We start from the raw sequence: 18,203 nt of genomic DNA on the forward strand, positions 1-18,203 counted from the left end.
CACAGCAGAAACACGTGTTGCCTAATGGGTATTTTCAGTAGACTAATATGAAAATGAGTATTTTCTGGGATATTTTGGGTACTGAAGGAACCATAAAGAGGACTACATTAACTTGCTATCAAAAAGAAGGGAAAAATAGATTTTTAAATCAATTATGTTCTGAATATTTTATTGTTTGGGTCATTAAAGATGGTTGGTTGCTGAGTTAATTTAGAGTGTTGTTGATCACAATTTGACTTTTTTAAAGTGCAGAGTAAGAGTCGATGTGATGTACTTTGACAATTGCAGGTAATCACAATTTTGTTCTCATCTGAAAAAGTTGATGTAAAATTGAAAATACATTTACCTATCTTGAGAACTGTTCATTTGCCTCCCTTTTTTAACCACATTGAACAAATTAGTCATCTTTGCCCTTAAGTATCATCACAGTTTGATCCTGCCTGCTCTTTCACATCACTGCTGCCCTTACTGCAACCCTTTTTGCACATCAGTCCCAATTTTCTCCCTTTTCTCACACAGCCTTTATTCGAGAAAACTGTTAATAGTAAAAATCTGCAAAGCCAGTATGCTGTGTTCCTTCAAATCCTGCCTTAAAATTCATCTCTGCTGTGATGTTGTAAACTGCCAAAGACTCAGCAGCTGGTGTGCTGTGATCGTTACTTATGATGGTAATTGTCTGCACGAAGCAGTGGGAGTGAAGAATCAAACACCCCTCTGCTGCCCATTCCCCTGCTCTTTGGAAGCAGTGGAGGGCTGTGGCTGTCCTTGGAGGTACACGTTGCTTCTTCCTTACCTCTTCGGCCTCATGGGATAATCCAGCTAGGGTTGATGAATTAGTTTTGAACAGAAGATTGCTAGTGTGGTGAATGTGAAAATCTGCCTTTTTTTATGAACTGGGGAGAGCCACAGGTGTTCAGATGCAAATCAGGTGCCCAGAATTTGGGTGAGGTTTCAAAAGGGATTTGTCCTCCAGAACCTGTGGATTCCCCATGTCTGCTTCTATTGGTCTAAGTAAGAGTAGCAAGTATGTTTTTTTAAGGAAATGGAGCTGTATGGATTTTCTTTTTTTCTGGGATCTTTCACAAAACCCAAGGCTTCAAATCTTGGAGTAAACCAAAGCTTTATATAAAAATGGTAAACTTCTTTGCTACAAATGAAACCAACTAATTAATTTTACGTGGATGATAAATGCATCTATTTGTTTTTCTTACAGAAAAGTGGAATCGTGAGTAAACAAAGAGAAGAAAGCTGAGCAAACAGTCTGCATTGTGAACAGTAAGTGAACTGACTACATATTCTGAAATTGATCATTGCCTGTACTTCCATTTTCATGTTTTTTCTGTTCACAGTTCTTTTAGCAAGTGTAAAAAATGACTGCAGTGAGCATCTCTCCCTTTATTCAACTCAGTTTCATGTCACGGGAGTAGGCTTTTATTAATCCTATAATCATCTTAGGTAAGAGGCCCAGATAATCCATGCACTGTACCTTCTTCACTGCCCATACTGAAAATATTGCAATTGATTTTTTCTTCTGGGTAGAAGTGAATTGTAACACTAGAAGCTACTATGTTAAAGTAGTATGACACTAACGTTTGCTCACACCTGGAATTTTGCAGAGGAGTAGTTAGATTTTGGATCAATATAATAGTCAGATCCTGTTGGGGGGATATGTGAGAGAGTTTTATGGCTTCGTGTTATCCACCTAATCAATGATTAATTATTCTGAATTGCACTGGTCAGAGCTATACATTCACTGCCCAATATGAGCAATTGCCTGCAAGCTTACAGTGTTTGTCTGCATGGGCTGTGAAGAGAATGAACCATGAGAACGAGCCGTGTTTGTGTTGTGGAGGATGCTACTGATGTAGTCATCTGAAAAACATCTCAGATTCCTGGTGAAGTATCAGTTGGGATACAGCAGAGAACACATGCTGCTTTTACTGCCCTGGGAAAAGCAGTAGCATGTATGTTTGAACTACATTACTGGGTAATGAAAGGCAGTAATGTCTTTCAAGAACCAAAACTGATGAATGTGAATTAAGGTATTTCTATTAACAGTTTACACTTAATAGTTCCTCTGTGTTATGTGCTAATAGACATTGCAACTTTGTTTAAGAAGGTAGTGGACAGTATGTAGTATGCAGAGAGTAAGTGCTATTCAACACCATTCTACTTATAGTGTATATGGTTGACAGTAAAACTGAAGGAACTGCTCTGATCAATGATGAATTTCAATGTTCCGTTTCATCAGACATCATGAAAGGAAAGTGTGACATTTATCTGAACCTGAGGGCAGTGTAATACTTTTTTGAAAAATTGATACTTTATATCTACAGTTATTTATACAATGCACCAAACTACCAGTAGGCATTTAATTAGGCTTATAATGAAACATACATTTTTATGTATGCTGTTTATATTTCATGCATGCATCATAGCTCTGTTCACCCTATAGCTTTCCACTTCTATACCTACACAACTAACCTGCTCCAACTTCATAGCATTTCCTCACATCTCCCACACAGAGTCATCTTCTTGTTTGCAGAACTGCCTTGCAGGATGTTTCTGCTTTGTGGAATGCATATCCTTGGAAAGCTTTGAGCTTGCTATCTCTAGCATGAAACACTGCACACCAAAGCATTATTGGTGTTACTGGATAATACTGCTCTGAATAATGCCCTATACTGTGTCTGAGGATTTTGTGAAGGGTTGCAATATATAGTAATATACATCATCTCCAACAGTTTTTACTAGTGGAAAGCTATGCTGGAAGTTTGGAGAGTTGTTGTTTGATGCATGGGGTATCTTCAAAACAAAGCAGTTATGCTATTGCCCAGGTTCTGAAGTTTTGGCAGCAGATTACTGATAGAAACATGTATAAATAATAGCAATTTCAAGCAATTCATGGAAATCATATGATACATGAATATAAAAAATTCCAAGGTCATTTTAGGCCTGTTTGTAGAAAGCAAATGTCATTATTGCAGACACTCAGACATTTTCTCTATTATTCCTCTGTCAAGTGGCCAGAACTCACAGGCAGCTGTTTTAGAATAGCATGGATTTATTTGTGTACAGTGGAAAAAAAATTAATCAACTCTTATTGGTACTCCATCTCATACAAATTCTCTCTCTTCTGCTGGCAGAATAGGTTGATGGAACCTTTTCATAGTGTCCATCAGTTAATTTTATCAGTCATGGCATTATGATTATAAACCTCAAATGACCTAACAATGAATATATAATTACAGAAATGAAACTGTACTGTGGTTATTTAACATTTGTAATGTGTAATTTATTTAATACTCTCTTTGGAATATACATGGGAAATTAGAATAATAAAACAGAAATAAAATGGCATTTAACTTTCATCCATCATCAGTGAGAAGCAATGTTACCAGCTTGAATCAGGCTATACTTTCACCATGTTCATGTGTGCTACCTTTGAGCCTGCTTCAAACCATCCTTGTAAACTGCATGTTTTTTCATACACTAAGCTATGAATCATTCTTCTGACACTGGAATCGATGAATTGTCCTCATTTTAAAATGTTTTTCTCAATTGTTTTCCTGAAATAAAAGCAAAATTATAAAATATCCAATGCCAAAGGCAAACCTACTGGATTCCAGATACAGAAAGAAGATAAAATTATTTAAGGTCTTATATAAGCAAAATATATTTGATGGGTTTAAATAGTTCTTATTTTTATTTTAAATGCAAGAGTCTTTGTCTGTGTTGAATGCTGCAAAAGATCAGTCCCTTGTGGAGGAGGGAAGAAATCTGGCTGTAAGCTTTCTGAAAAAGTAGTTAGCAGCAATCAAACTTAATCTGCCACATACTTTAGTTTGTTATAATTTCTGTCTTTGGTGGCTGTCAACTTTTTCAGCTTTCTTTTGCAATAAAGGCAAATTCAAGTAAAGTGACATGAATTAGGAGACTGCACAGATGAACAGCTAACTCAAAAGGAACGGCCCAGCTGTGCTCTCCTGCCGTTGGCCTGGAGAAGGTTGGACTTGCTGAGAATGACTGTATGGGTGGTGTGACCCCAGTACTTGGAGAGGAACTAAGCTCATATTACAGTTATCATTATCTCACGAGCATGCAGTGTTGTCATTGTTTATCCTAAAAGGTATTTCAGACACCTGCTGTGTTTGATATTGTACCATTCCACATTTTATATCCAGAGGTATGTAATGTACCAGAGACGAAGCAGCTAAATGAGAAGTTCCTTGGGTTTGGAAGGGTCAGTTTTGTAAAAGTTGAATTGATGAGCCTTCAAACGGAAATGAGCCTATGGTTTCTGAACGTTCTCTGTTAATCACAATAATCTTCCCTTACGTTGCAATTTCAATCTTTCATTGCAGTGCAATAATCTAGAAGCAGCATGGAAGTGCCCTCATTCCCTGTGCTCCCAGGTTTTCTCATTGCCCATTAAAATTCATGTGCATATACTGCAGGCTTGGATAAAAGAGTTCATTTGAGCATTCACACTACCTGAATTCTTTAATGAGGTCTTCCCCTAAATTAGTTTCTCTTCTACATTAATTCGTTTTTTTCTACAGTGGAAGTATGAATTTCTGTGAAAGTGTTTAGTAACATTTGCATGATGTAAGGATTGTTTTTAGTTTTGTCTCTGTTTTGGTTAAGATGTTAAGACTCATCAGAGTGCTATATTCTCTGTGACTCTTTGGCTTACAATTCTGTGCCTCAGAACCTGATTTTTCCTTTTTATATTGATTGTATATTAGAGCTACAGCTTTGCATTTTTTAATGTGAGATCTCTGACACGGATTTAGATTCTGTAGTGCTTTGAGATATGCTAGTTATGCAACCTAATTTTGCAAAATGGCTCTGTGTATGTGCTTCCCTGGGGCTTCAGTTTAGTTGTCATCTATCATTTTAGCACTGTGAGTGATTACTCTCTACTATTTAATTTATCTTCTGCAGCTTCTCAGTTTTTTCTTCAATTGGTAAACACATACCTTTCTAGACACATTTTCAAATGATGTGTTTTCCAAGTGCCTCAGAAGTCATGTAATCTTATTTTTTTTTTTCAGCTAGGAATTTAACCATTTAAATAAGTTATTGGTGGATATTTTGTCTATTACTTGGAAGTTCTGTATTTCAAATCTGTGATGCATGATCCATTTTTCAATCTTAGTGTAATTATTTATTCTGAAACATGCATAACTGATAACTGCTTCAACATCTATGAAAAAATAGCAAATGAGCACCTTTTTAAGTGTACAAGCCAAAAGCATTGGCTGATGCTACTGCAGTAGGCTTTAAGCCACCTTTGCACATTAAGTTTCAAACACAAAATCTTTGCTAGCGTTGTTGGAATTTCACAAGACAATTTCAGTTACAGGGTTAATGTTTAAGCATTTTCTTATGTGCTGTGTTCTTGTACTATAATTTGCTATGTTTGGGCATTACATGGAATATCAACTTTGCTGGTTTTTTTTTTTGTTTTTTTTTTTTAAATGATCAGGATCTTTCAGAATCACATTCAGCTCTTCATTTAAAAGAGGTTTATTTTGCATTAAATCATAGTGTGCATGCTGGCCTCTTTAAACAGTTACTGTGGCAACTCCCAGGAATCTAGTATAATCAACAGCTTCTGTAGTCCACATAAGAAAGAATTTTTACCTTTAAGTTTCCCTTTCTTTTACACTTTTTATTATGCCTCTGAGTTATATGTGGGGAGATCGATTATTTGTTTCAATTATTATTATTTTTTTTTACCTTTTAGTTAACAGTCGTACTTAGTATTTGTGATTAAAATCTCTCTGTAAGAATTACTGTGTCATCACAGTGCAGCTTTGCTGATGTTGACAACTACTCTTGTCTTAAGTAGTCAGGCGTTGACATCTCCCATGTTGCATGCTTCTGGGTGACATTTTTGTGTTCTTTCTTGTGAAAGAGAGTTTTAGTCAATACTTACCTTTTGTTTGTGATTCTTACTATCTTTGCACAATCCTCATTTAAAGACTACCAGTTCATGATAGGTGAATTCCAGCCACCATTTTGTAAAGCAGTAGAGATAGCCAATTCTGTCACTGTTCTTGTAGTGATGTAACTTTGATTAGGAACTGGAAGGATACAGTTTTTTTTAATTAACTCAGATATTTGGCATTTATGATTAATTCAAAAAATAGCTAAGATGATACAAGTGATAACACACATAAAGATTAAGGTGACTCCCACATATGTAGTTGGTGCTAGCTGAGTAACACTTTGGATCATCTCCAAGTATGAGTTTGTTCTTCAGTGATGGCCTTGTTTATTTATTTCTTTCAAAGTTTCACGCTGTAAGTCTTATTTTGAAGACATATAGCTATCATAAACATCACATTTTGACAGCTTTTCTTATGTGAACGAAACTCATTCAAGTAAGTCAATCCAATAATAAAAAGATTCATTATCTTTGATCTGTATGTAGTGATATCTTTAAGTAACTAGTATATTGACAGCACTGACTTGATTGAATGTATACCAGATTTAAAATATATTTTATGATATAGAACTTATATATTTATCTTGATTACCAAAATGTACAAAAATGTGCTTTGAATTTTTCTTCTTACAATAAGTACTAGGAAAATTCAAAATGAAGAATTGGGAAAATTCCTTGGTTCAGTCATGGGAAATTAATATAGCAAGTTCTTTTTTTTTTCAGGTATTTTTATTGCATAAAATCATCAATAATTTTGGAATTCACTAGAATATATTGAATATAAAGGTAGTGGAACTGCTGTGTGCTTCTGCTGCTGTACTTTCAATTTTGTACTAAGCTAAAGAAGCAAAGATGTGGTTTTCCCATAAGAGGAGCCTCTGTACAAGGTCTGTTTTACCAAATTTGGTCAATATATTCACTAGTCGTGACTAGTCGCACACATAGCAATAGGACTAAGAATGGCTTCAAGTTGTGCCAGGGGGGATTCAGTTTGGACACTGGGAAATGCTGCTTCTTGAGAGACTGGTCAGGCACTAGAATGGGCTGCCCAGGAATGTGGAGGAGTCACCGACCCTGGAGGTGTTCAAGAAACCTTTAGGTACTGAGGGACATTGTTTAGTGGGAAATATTGGTGATGGGTGGATGGTTGGACTGGATGATCTTAGTAGTCCTTTCCAACCTTGGTGATGCTATGATTCCATTTCTGAACATGGTGGTTGTAATGCACATAACATATAGGCCATGTTTCTAATCTCAACTGGAAACATGCTTTAGTTAACCATGAAAGCCATTAAGATTGTTTTTTAAGTGAGCCATATATTTGGGAATTTCTCTCATCACTTCCTGATTTCCATGACCGTGCTTCAGTCTCTCCAAAGTCTAAAGATTTGAAGTGCATTTTTCATTGAAAGGTGAGATTCTCATGCAGTCACATGGATCCAGGAGTGGAAGCTTTCAGAGATAGCTTCCAAATATTTATTGTAGTCTGGCAATCCTAGACACATGATAGCCTGGAGGTCTCTGCCAGTACTGTACAGCAGTATACTTTGATCTTTCCTATAATCGGTCTCCCAATACCTTTTCATTTCTAACAAAAATAGTGCCCAAGCTGCATTTATACCATAAGCCGATTTTACTCATCCTTGTAACTTGTGATGCCCAGTGAAAACATTTGTTTTAGGAAGAAAGATAAGAAAAAAAGGAGTAAGATGTCATTTGGAGTGTACAACCTTAACCATCTTTAATGGGATTTTGCTCTTAGAAGTATGTCTCAGTGCTTGAATCATTAAATGAAATGCTTAACACCAACAGAGTTTATTTAAAGATCTAATTCTACTTCAGGGAAAATAATTTTAGGGACTTTTAAAGTGCATTAAACTATTAGTTATTTAACTACTAGCTATTTAACTGTTAATAGTTTATCCTGGAGATAACAATGATTCCTTTTGGAGAGTTATGGTCTATTGGGCAAATATGCATTGAGGTTTTAAAATGGGAATTACATCTAAACTTTGTAATTATGCACTTAGATATTTCTTAAGGAAAATAGAAGCACTGGCTGATTATATATAAAGCCATTTGCTCTTCAGAAAGATCTAAATGTTTGCAGTACGCAGCTATTGGTACAGCAAGGAATTGTTATGTCTCAGCATTGTCGATTTCGTATTTTCTCTAAATTTTGCCTATTTGCAGTGCCTCTCAGTGCCTGGAGATATGGCCTTTGTATACTCTCCAGTTGCACTCTGGAACCAGTCCACACCTTAGTCTTTAACAGATTAATTTCATATCCATTTATTAATAGTAGTTAACACCAAAAGAAATTGAAACCTGAGTCCCTTTTAAAAACAGTTGTTTAAAAAAGGCATGTTGTATATAGGTTGTAGGCCAACAGTAGTACAAAAAAGTTTCACAAGCTGTCTGTATGTAAAATTTTCACATATATTTTTAAGATTGTTTCCATTGGAAGAAATAATTGTCCTTTATATTAATAATCTGCTGAGCAGGATTGCTATATTGAGTGACAAGTAGAATTTTGCATGCACTAATTGCCTCTGAAGATGAATCAGTGACTTCAAGCATGTGGATAGCTGTGCAATGCTGTCCTGCCCAATCTTGGATCTTACACAATGGCTTTCACAGCTTTATGTCATTCTGCGACAGTGTGAAATCTGTGCTTTCCCTTCTGTAGTTGGGCTGTACTTTGTGACTGATAGATCAGTATTTTTTTGATGTGATTGCTGGAAGTTTGTTTTTCCTTCGTGTGTTTCTCTTGTTTAAAATTTAAATAGTATTTTTCCAAAAAAGATTCAGTTAACCAGCTTTCAGTTAGTATAGCGATCCTTTCCTCATGACATTTTCCTTCACTCTGTAGTGACATTGATAGTATTTTGAATGGAATGCTAATAGCAAGAAAAGAATGAGCAAGAAATATCATCACAATATTGCAAAGACCTTGAAGAGCTGCAGATCTATGTACTGCTATTACTTACCATTACCATTTCAGATTCTGAGGCTGTTCTGAATATTGGTTTGTCCAATAGAGCATACTTCTTAGAAGATGCCATTGTATTATTTTTTTATGTGTGCTAAAAAGAAGCCGAGATTGTTCCTGTTGTTAAATGTGACTTAGAAAACAAAATACTGGTTCACTTGGTATATGCCTGTGTAAGTCTGTGAGCAGATTCTGCAAACATCAGAGTTCCTTGCTGGATTTTTTTATAAATAATATAATATACTAATATATATTATAATATACTATATATACTATAATATACTAATATAAGCTCTCCCTGCCTTCCTTATTCATCCTTCTGGGAAATGCAGCAGACTTTACAGATAAAGCCTGAATAATGACATGGGGATAGGGAAGAGTAAATCAGTGGTATAATTACCCTAATCTGCTTCATACTACCATAACATTTAGCTCTATATTGTTTCTGATGGTTCTTTTGCGTTTCATTTTTATTTATATACCCTTGTTTTGCCCTTCACTACTCTCTTCTTTGCAGCTCAGCTTCAATCTTTGTTCTCTTTCTAGGCTACCTCGACCTGCAGTCCTCTTGAAAAAGTCTCTCATGTCCCACAGTTACCCCACTTGTTTTCTTGAAATTTCTATTGTCCCTTATCTTCTTAACAATACTTACAAAAGCAAGACAACAGGGATAAAGTAGGTCTTCTTTCATCTCACGTCTTCTGGAGTTCTGTGAGGAGGCTGTGCCTGGCCCTGCAAAGAGGTACTCTGGCTGGAACAGTGCCCATTCCCATCATCATAGGATGTGGCACAGCCAGGTATCTTGGCAGAGTGAGCAGCTGTTTTTGCTTATATATTTCTTCCTCCTGATGCCCAGGTATCTTGCTGTTGTGAACAGTGAGTGAACTGGACTTTTGTATCTGCTCCAAGTGTGCTCTTTGACGTCAGCTTGGAGTTGCATGGACATTCCTTCCTCCCAAACAGTCTTTTTTTTGTAGCTTTGTTTCTGGAGCTGCTTCCTGGTCTGTGCACTATGGCAGGAGGCAGCAGCTTACATTGCCTCAGACAGAACTCTTTACTTAGAGATGATCCATGAATATATTATCTCACTGCCCTTTTGCAGGTAGTTAAACCCTTAACTTTAGTATATAGTACTTTCCCTAATTTATCTGTGTATTGCATGCTAGTTTTGATCTGTCTGAAGAGCTGCTGTTTTTTGCTGATTAGCTATTTTGCAATAAAAAAAAAAAAGTTCTTCTTTTTCTTTTAGCATGCAGGTATGAGTGCTTTTTCTTTCTCCCTCTTGTGCTTGCTGTGTCTCTCTCTCCCTTTTTCTCTGTTTTGCTGGAACATTATGTTCTTAGTTGTCAAATAGCTTCCTCTCAGCTGAAGCTCCTGTGCTGATTCAAAAGAAATCAACCAGAAGCCCCAGAAAAGGTTTCTTTTTCTCAGAGAAAATGAATGTTAGGAGTTTTAAATGAGTAAAAGTATATTACTAAAAACATAGTAAAAGGCTTCTGAAATGGGGTCTCTAAGATTCAGTATACAAGACCAGAAATATTCTGATAAGATTCTGAAACCATGGAGGTTTATTCGAATGATCTGCTTGTTTCTACCAACCAAAGAAATAAAACTTCATTTTATTAATCCTAAGTGTCCTCTTATTTATTACGATGAAATAAATTGAGGCTATAGCATCTCTTCAGCGTTAGCTTCCCCAAAACAGCAACACCAAAGTGCGACTATCAGTCAAATGAGTGGTACAGATGCAACACTGAAAATGCAACTGGATAATCAGGCAAGCCACTATTTTTTCCAGAAACAGCATTCCCATTTCTGTGCAATAGGAGGCTTTAAGTGTGTGTGTGTGCGCGTGCGTATAGAGAGAGACTTCAGTAAAAACTGTTGAGCAGGCTGTTTACTGACCAATAAACCAGTTTTGTGAGTTAATATGTTGGTAAATAAAGGCAGAAAAGAGACTGTAAATTAGAGAATGTCACGAGTTGCTTGGTACAAGGAAGGCAGTTCATAGTGTAAAAGCTGCATGACAGCTGTGAATCATTGCTGCTTTAAAACATCACAGCTACTAGGAGACATTAAAGCATTCTCTGGGGATTCTACATGAAGTTGATTGAGATTTGAGTAAAGTCATTTCTGTAGCATTTAGCATTGCTGTGACTAAATGTAATGAGTGGCTTTCAGGTGAACCAGCATGCATGTGGCCCTGTTCAGCCTTGCATATTTCTGGTTTCCAAAATGTTGCTTCATCAGTTTATTAGGGATACAATATAAGTGCTGTCACAACTTCTTTAGCAGAAGATGCCTATGAAAATTATGACAGGGTAATTGGACAATTCATTTAAGAACTTGAAACTCAGATTTAAAATGAACTGAGCTGTGTCAGTTGGTAACACACTACAGTGCAACCTGCCTTATGGGAGTCTTCTCAAAGAGTGAATTTAGAAATAATTTTCACATGATTAAGGTTATGTGTATAAGCTTTTTTTTTTTTTTACAAGTGAATTGAAATACAATTAGTACTTCTCATAGAATTAAGCAGGAGGAGACAATGAACCCCAGGCTCCAGTTAGAGTTTTAGATGTAATAAGAAAGCAAGCACATGACTCGTACCAAGACAAAGTCCAAAAATGTGAGAACAGAAAATATCTGAATGTTGCTGAATAAAAGCATTCATCACCTCTCATGTTGGTTTTCTTCTTAAGGCCGGTTTTCATGCTTGGTCTTAGTGTGGTGGCAGTAGAAATGATTTGCACTTTTGTTTTTCAGGGACTAGAAATTTTCTAGGCCACTTATAGTTAGTAAATATGGTACATTGAGCTAGACAAAAAAGAACCAATTAGGGACTTGCAGTGTTAATGCAGAGAAGAAGGATGAAATATCACAGTTATGTATGTTAAAAAAGGAATCTCCATATTAACTGCATTTATTAAAGGTCCTTAACACATGTGTTGTTACCTCTTCTCTGACTGGGTTAGTTGGTCTTCTAATATTTGATGAAACTGATACCCTCAGTTTCTCTCAGAGAGCCTAAGAGATTGAAATTAAAGAAATAAGAATGAGCAGAAACTAACACTGCGAAAGTGATAAATATATGCAACTTCATGATATAAGGTAAGAGGTAATAGTACTGTATGTAAGAAAAGAAGAGGCTTGAGAACGATGTTCTTAAGCTCCTAAAAATGTAGAAAAGGTATAGTGAGAAGAATAGCTGTGTTGGTTAGCTATATTGGTAAACAAAAGCAGCGACAAAAAATAGAAGAATGCACTCGAAGAACGCACCTGATATTTCTGTCAAAATATGAACAAGATCAGTAAGCTCCTTCAGATACCCTAATGAAAAATTGCTGGTTGTCATTTTTCCCTTACAGTTACCATGACCTTCTGTACATTTTCTGTAGAAGGTCTGTCACTTCTACCCTAATAAAAGTAGCCATTCAGAATGCTTTACATTTTTCTTTTACAGTGTGCCTGGTTAAAAAAAATAAATAAATAAATGAGTGTTTGGCAGTAACAAATGGTGTCTGATCTGTAAGCAATGTTTGCTGTTGAAATAACGTAGAATGCCATCTCAGATGTGTTTACAGTTAGATGTCTGTGGCTTATACTAATGTTTGTTACACGTGTGTCTTGTATACGATTTTTCTGTATACTGTTATAAGTAATTATAATTCAGTAGGGTTTGGGAGAGCTGCACATCATTCGTTTTCAGTACCTTTAAGCAATGCATGCTTGAGTAACTTGACTACAAAAGAGGGTGTATGTATTTCTGTGTAGCTGGACTTCACTGTCTATTTAATGTCTACAAATACATTTTCCTTGGTATTCACAATCTTCTGTCTCTTAGTTGTGTTTTTTTCTTTGTAGTTTGGTTTCCTTGCCATTATCTATTGCTGCTGGGCCAGTGATGCTTCTCTGTGGGCTGAAAGTTACAGACATATCTTTTTTAAATATGTTTTTTAAATTCTTTTTGGCACAACTCACAATCTACAGAAGTGTTCATTTGAGAAATGCTTGCCGATATGGGGAAGTTTTGTGGCTAGATACTCCAGTTCCCTAGTGGCTTTTCACAAAACTCTTATTTAATTTTCCAAGAGAAGGCAGTTCCTCTTGTTCAGTGAAGTATAAAGCACGTTTCCACAGAAGTTAATAGTTGTTGCGAGGTAAGATGTGACTACTGGCTAGAAGAAGCTGCCTGCTTGCTAAAAAAGATGATAGCTGTTCTAGTGGCTCTTACTCCCTTCAATTATGTTAGTTTTTCTTCTTGGTTATTTTGGTATTTTTTTCTTTTTTATTCTTTCTTTTCCTTGTGTGTGTGTTTTTTTTTCCCTGTTCATTTATACTTGATTGACATTATTTTTGATGTTATGTATCTTAGTTTGTATGTTCTGTAAGAAATGCTACTTTTCCAAAAGAGTGGTCAGGCACTGGAATGGGCTGCCCAGGGAGGTGATGGAATCACTGACCCTGGAGGTGTTCGAGGAACGTTTAGACATTGTGTTTGAGGGACATGGTTTAGTGAGAGCTATTGGTGATAGGTGGATGGTTGGACTGGATGATCTCGTATGTCTTTTCCAACCTTGGTGATGCTATGATTCTATATATTTAATGATTATTCTGTGTTTATTTATTGAATTTGGATGCGCACATGTTCAGTAGATCATTTCAGTATCCATATTGCCTATCCTTGTAAACCTAGAAACTCTAGATCTTGAAAATAGCTTCAGGAAATTTTAATTAGCGCTGTACATGCCAGGAGACCCCACACTTTAAGGAAAATGGCTGTTTCTGTCATCACTGGCAGATAGACAGCTGCTAAGCTGTCATATACCTGGCAGGAAGTCAGGTAATGCGTTGCAATCTACTTGTGTTTGCTCCTGCTCCTTCCTGGCGCTTAAGCATTTGTCTATGTGCCTGATTGTGGAAACATGCGCAGTGTTTTCTGTGGTGCTCGCAGTGAATAGCATGTTATCAAGACAGGCAATCAGTTCGCCCCCAGGTTACAATAATACTCCTTTTTAAACTGAGCTAAGCTTACTTAAGGAGAGCCCAGAGGATGGCTCTTCCCCAGAGACTGAGCAAAAGATTCAGGTCAGATTCAAAGCATTATGTGATGCCTTTGAAATACAACGACTAAAATGCCACCTGTTTGTCCCAGCAGAGCTGTCATGACACACAGTTAACATTTTTAGCTTTTTAATTAAAGATGCATATCAGAGATAACCTAGAAGAAGGAGTTTTATTAATTAACTTCCTCTAGTTCATCATTCTGTCACTTGCTGGCTACTAATAAATATTCAGTTTCATCAAGCCTGATTTCTCTAGACTGGTGATTTAGATATTTAAAATCATAGGATAAGACATTAGTTCATTTCTATGTCTTTTAACAGTGATATCTACATGTAAATTTTATCCCAACATGTTATCCTAGCTACATACTATGAGAATCAAAAATACCTTTCCATATAAAAGAGTTAAATTCTGTAATTCTGTAAACTTCTCCAAGTGACATTTGAAAAGGTGGCTTTTTATTTTTAAAATTTATGACTGTGTTTTTAAAATGCTGTTTACTGTAGGGCATGTTCATGGTCTCTTGAAATTTCAGAACATAAAAGGGAGTGAATAATGGACTTTATTAGAAGTGGGAACAATAGGTGAAAGCCCTATATCAAAAGTCACTATATATTGCAGTTGTTTTGTGGGCTGTGTATAATTATCTCAATTTCAGTGGGGGGTAGAATGCAGCTGTTAAAAGGATCTGTTCTTATTGCTTTCACTGCTATTTTCCATTCCATAGTGAAAGTTAAATTCATTCTTTATACCTAAATAAATATTTTATGTCAAGGCCTGGGGAAGAAAGAAAAGGCTTTGGAAGAGAAGAGATGAAGTATATATGTATAATTGAAAGCTTTGCTTAAAAGGATGTTTTGGTTAAGTTGGTTCCCATGGTTACTTACAAATAATTATGCAGTTTTAAAAACAAAAGTTTTTTTGCAGTCTTACTTCCAGGCAGATAAGTGTCCACCAGCTAATTACAATTAGCTGTAAGAAGTAATGTAAGAAGTATATTGGTAGCCTTGATAGTCAAAATTAATCTTAGCCTACATATTTTGCACCTGTGTACTGCATCTTTATTGGCTTCACTAAGATTAGATTCCCAAGTTGGGCAGTTCTGTCTGGCTAGAGTAATCATTTCAGTTCATTCTCATGGTTTATTTTTACTTCCCCAAGTTTTATGGTAAGCTCTAAATGCCTTTAGAGAGACAGTTACTGTTTTCTAAAACAGCATCTATTATACATATAAGAGTTTTAGTCTTTTCTCTCAGGGCCTTTTTTTATTATGTACCTAATTTTATTAAAATCATTCACATCATGGAGACTGCAGTGGTGAGAATAGAACCTGCATGAAAGCTGGTCATAAGAGGCTACTGTTCTTTTTTGTTTCATTAATAACAAATGTAAGTTTGTCTTGTTAATAATAGTAGTAATATGATTATTATATTTGTAATACCTTATTAACATGATGTGAAAAATAAACAGATTAAATTCAACTGCCCTGTTTTTTCTAAATGAAACAAAACTCTGTCAGTTTTTGTTTGTTTAGCTGCCCTACGTTGCCCTGAAACTGCGCATTAAACATCGTTGCAGAATTAGGGGAGAGTAACAAATAGCTTAAAGCTTAGGCTGATCACAATTCTGATTTTTTTTTTTCCAAGAAGATTTTGAGACTTTTGATTTGTGATTTCTAAATAGTATTTTAGTAGTAAAAGTTGTACAGAGAGTTGGTTTTTTTTTCCGTTTGGATACATGTGAATTTATTCATGTTTGCAGCATTACTTTTATTGTTAGTTAGAAATACGAGTAAGAAGATACTTCATTTCATTATCAGCACTACTGGACATTAGCAAATACTACTTTCCTGAAAGAGTGTTCAGGCCCTGGAATGGGCTGCCCAGGGAGGTGGTGGAGTCACCGACCCAGGAGGTGTTCAAAGAACATTTGGACATTGTGTCCATGGACAAGGTTTAGTGAGAACTATTGGTGATAGATGAATGGTTGGACTGGATGGTCTTACAGGTCTTTTCCAACCTTGGTGTTTCTATGATTCTATTCCATGATTCTGTGTGTCGTGCCTGTCACTTTTTCATCAAGGGATGTAAGTATTGGGACAATAAATCCCTATTTTTGTGATTACCTGTGATAAAATATTCTATGTAACTGTTTTATTAATTTCATTTTTGAAGCTTAGGAATCATTTTATACTTACAACAGCTACGCTTTTCCAGCAGAGCACAGATACAATTCTTTTTCACGTAGTTGTTTGAGTCTTATTTTTCATTCAAAATCTCAGTATAAAGCATTCTCATTAACAGGGGGTGTAGTGGTAATTTCAGGATGATGGTAAATGATAAAGCTATGAGGATGAGGAAATACTTCTTGGTCATAATACTTTTTCCTCATTTCATCTAGGAAGTCATGACTTTCAATGTTTATATTTTTCTCAAACAGAAAAATAATTGCAACATTAGTATTACGATTGTGAATTGAAATGTACTGAGTAATTTTTATTAGATATATATATGCTCACAGACGGAGGGACTTGTATGCCCTGTGAAGGAAGACCAACTGAATCCAAGGATTTTCAAAGTAAAATATACAATGGGTTTATTAATAAAAGTATAGTAAGGAATAAAGAAAATAGAGACTTATGCTAGAATGTGAATTCTCAGTGGCAATTCTGGGAGTCGAGAAAGTGATACCTTGTCAGAATGCAGGGTAGGTGGGGCATTGGGAACTTAAGGGAAACATGGAACATGGGAAAAGATTCAGAAATGTCCAACTGGGCCTTCAGTGCTCAATGGAACAAGGAGAACTGGGATCAACAAGTTACTCTGACATAAGAATAAGAAAAACTTTTTTAAATAAAGACAAAATTTTGGCAAAGCAGTATCTTTTTTTACGTACAATCAAAATACTGCATCTTTTTTTCTAATTTGTATCTTTCTGACGTTATGGTAAATGTACGTGTTTAAGGAACCAAAGAACATTCCTATAAGTGATCTATGGAGATAATTCTTTTGACTTTAAACCTCATAATCACATTGTCGCTTCAGTTGGAAGGGACCTTGAGAGTCGTTCAGCCTGACCTCCTGCCCAAAAGCACTGTTACAAGTATGGAAAAAACTCACAGAACAGATTCTGCATTCTCTCTGGGCAACTTGTGCCAATGTTTAATTGTCATTTTGTGATTTATTCATTTATTTCAGCCTCATATCCAGTTAGAACTTCCTTGTTTTAATTTATGATCATTATCTCATAGTTCTCATGATATACATGTTGTATCATGTTTTAACCTGAATTAATATGCAAAATATACAAGCCAAGTGATATGAAATATAAGTGTTATTTTTAAATCAAATCTCTGACATTCTCAATATAATATTTAAATGATTTGATTTTTATTTTCAAATATTTATTTTAAGGAAGTTTTATTCAAGGTCAGTGTAATTTCACACACCTTGATATTTTTGTGGGTTTTTTTCTCTCCAGTGAAGGGATTTCCTGACTAAAATGTGCAAGATGAGATCCATGGAAAGATACTCTCCTTAGAGCTTTTCAGAACAGCTGCTTTCTGAAAGCACAAACTGGGTTGTATTATGAAAAATATATTTGAAACTGCCATTCAAACAAAATGAAAGTTCTTTATCACCCATAGATCCTTTAACCATCTGGAAAGCATCCATTCTGAATCACTGGAAAAACAGATGTAAAACATGTCTGGATTTTAGTCATATTAATGAACTTGAAAGGGAATTCATATCTATTTTTCAAGCAGGAAATAACTAGAATGGCCACATAGATATGTAGAGTAAGTTCCAGAAGGTGCTGTGTCATCCTTTTACTGTCAAAAATAATCAATCTTATTATATTTTTGTTGCTAGAAATGGCTAGATACTTAATAAGCATTACATTCAAACAGCTGGATAAGGCAGCTTTCTCTAAAATAAATAAGTAAATTTCACTTCCCTTATTCTGTGTTTATTTTTCTACATGATGCTACTCTTCTCACAAATTTTCCATTGAGGAGTATTTTATTCCCTGTTAAATAATCACTGTATAATCTCCTGTTCTCTCTTTTTTTCTCTCTCTTTTTTTCTCTCTCTTTTTTTCTCTCTTTTTTTCTCTCTTTTTTTCTCTCTTTTTTCTCTCTTTTTTCTCTCTTTTTCTCTCTTTTTCTCTCTTTTTCTCTCTTTTTCT

General features: G+C 35.6%; 1 protein-coding gene across 2 annotated transcripts in view; it reads left to right on the top strand.

The window, feature by feature from the left end:
- The first annotated feature begins 1,213 nt into the window (after window positions 1-1,213).
- SYT1 (synaptotagmin 1) overlaps window positions 1,214-18,203 on the top strand; it is a 214,092-nt gene continuing 197,102 nt past the window's right edge. For both annotated transcript variants that reach the window (XM_042890075.1, XM_042890076.1), the window contains exon 1: window positions 1,214-1,275. The gene's annotated coding sequence lies outside the window, so the exon portion shown is untranslated. The remainder of the gene's footprint in view (window positions 1,276-18,203) is intronic.

This window comes from Lagopus leucura, unplaced genomic scaffold, assembly GCF_019238085.1.
Source record: "Lagopus leucura isolate 7727_CA_CO unplaced genomic scaffold, USGS_WTPT01 Super-Scaffold_100159, whole genome shotgun sequence".
In the NCBI taxonomy this organism is placed as follows: Eukaryota; Metazoa; Chordata; class Aves; order Galliformes; family Phasianidae; genus Lagopus; species Lagopus leucura.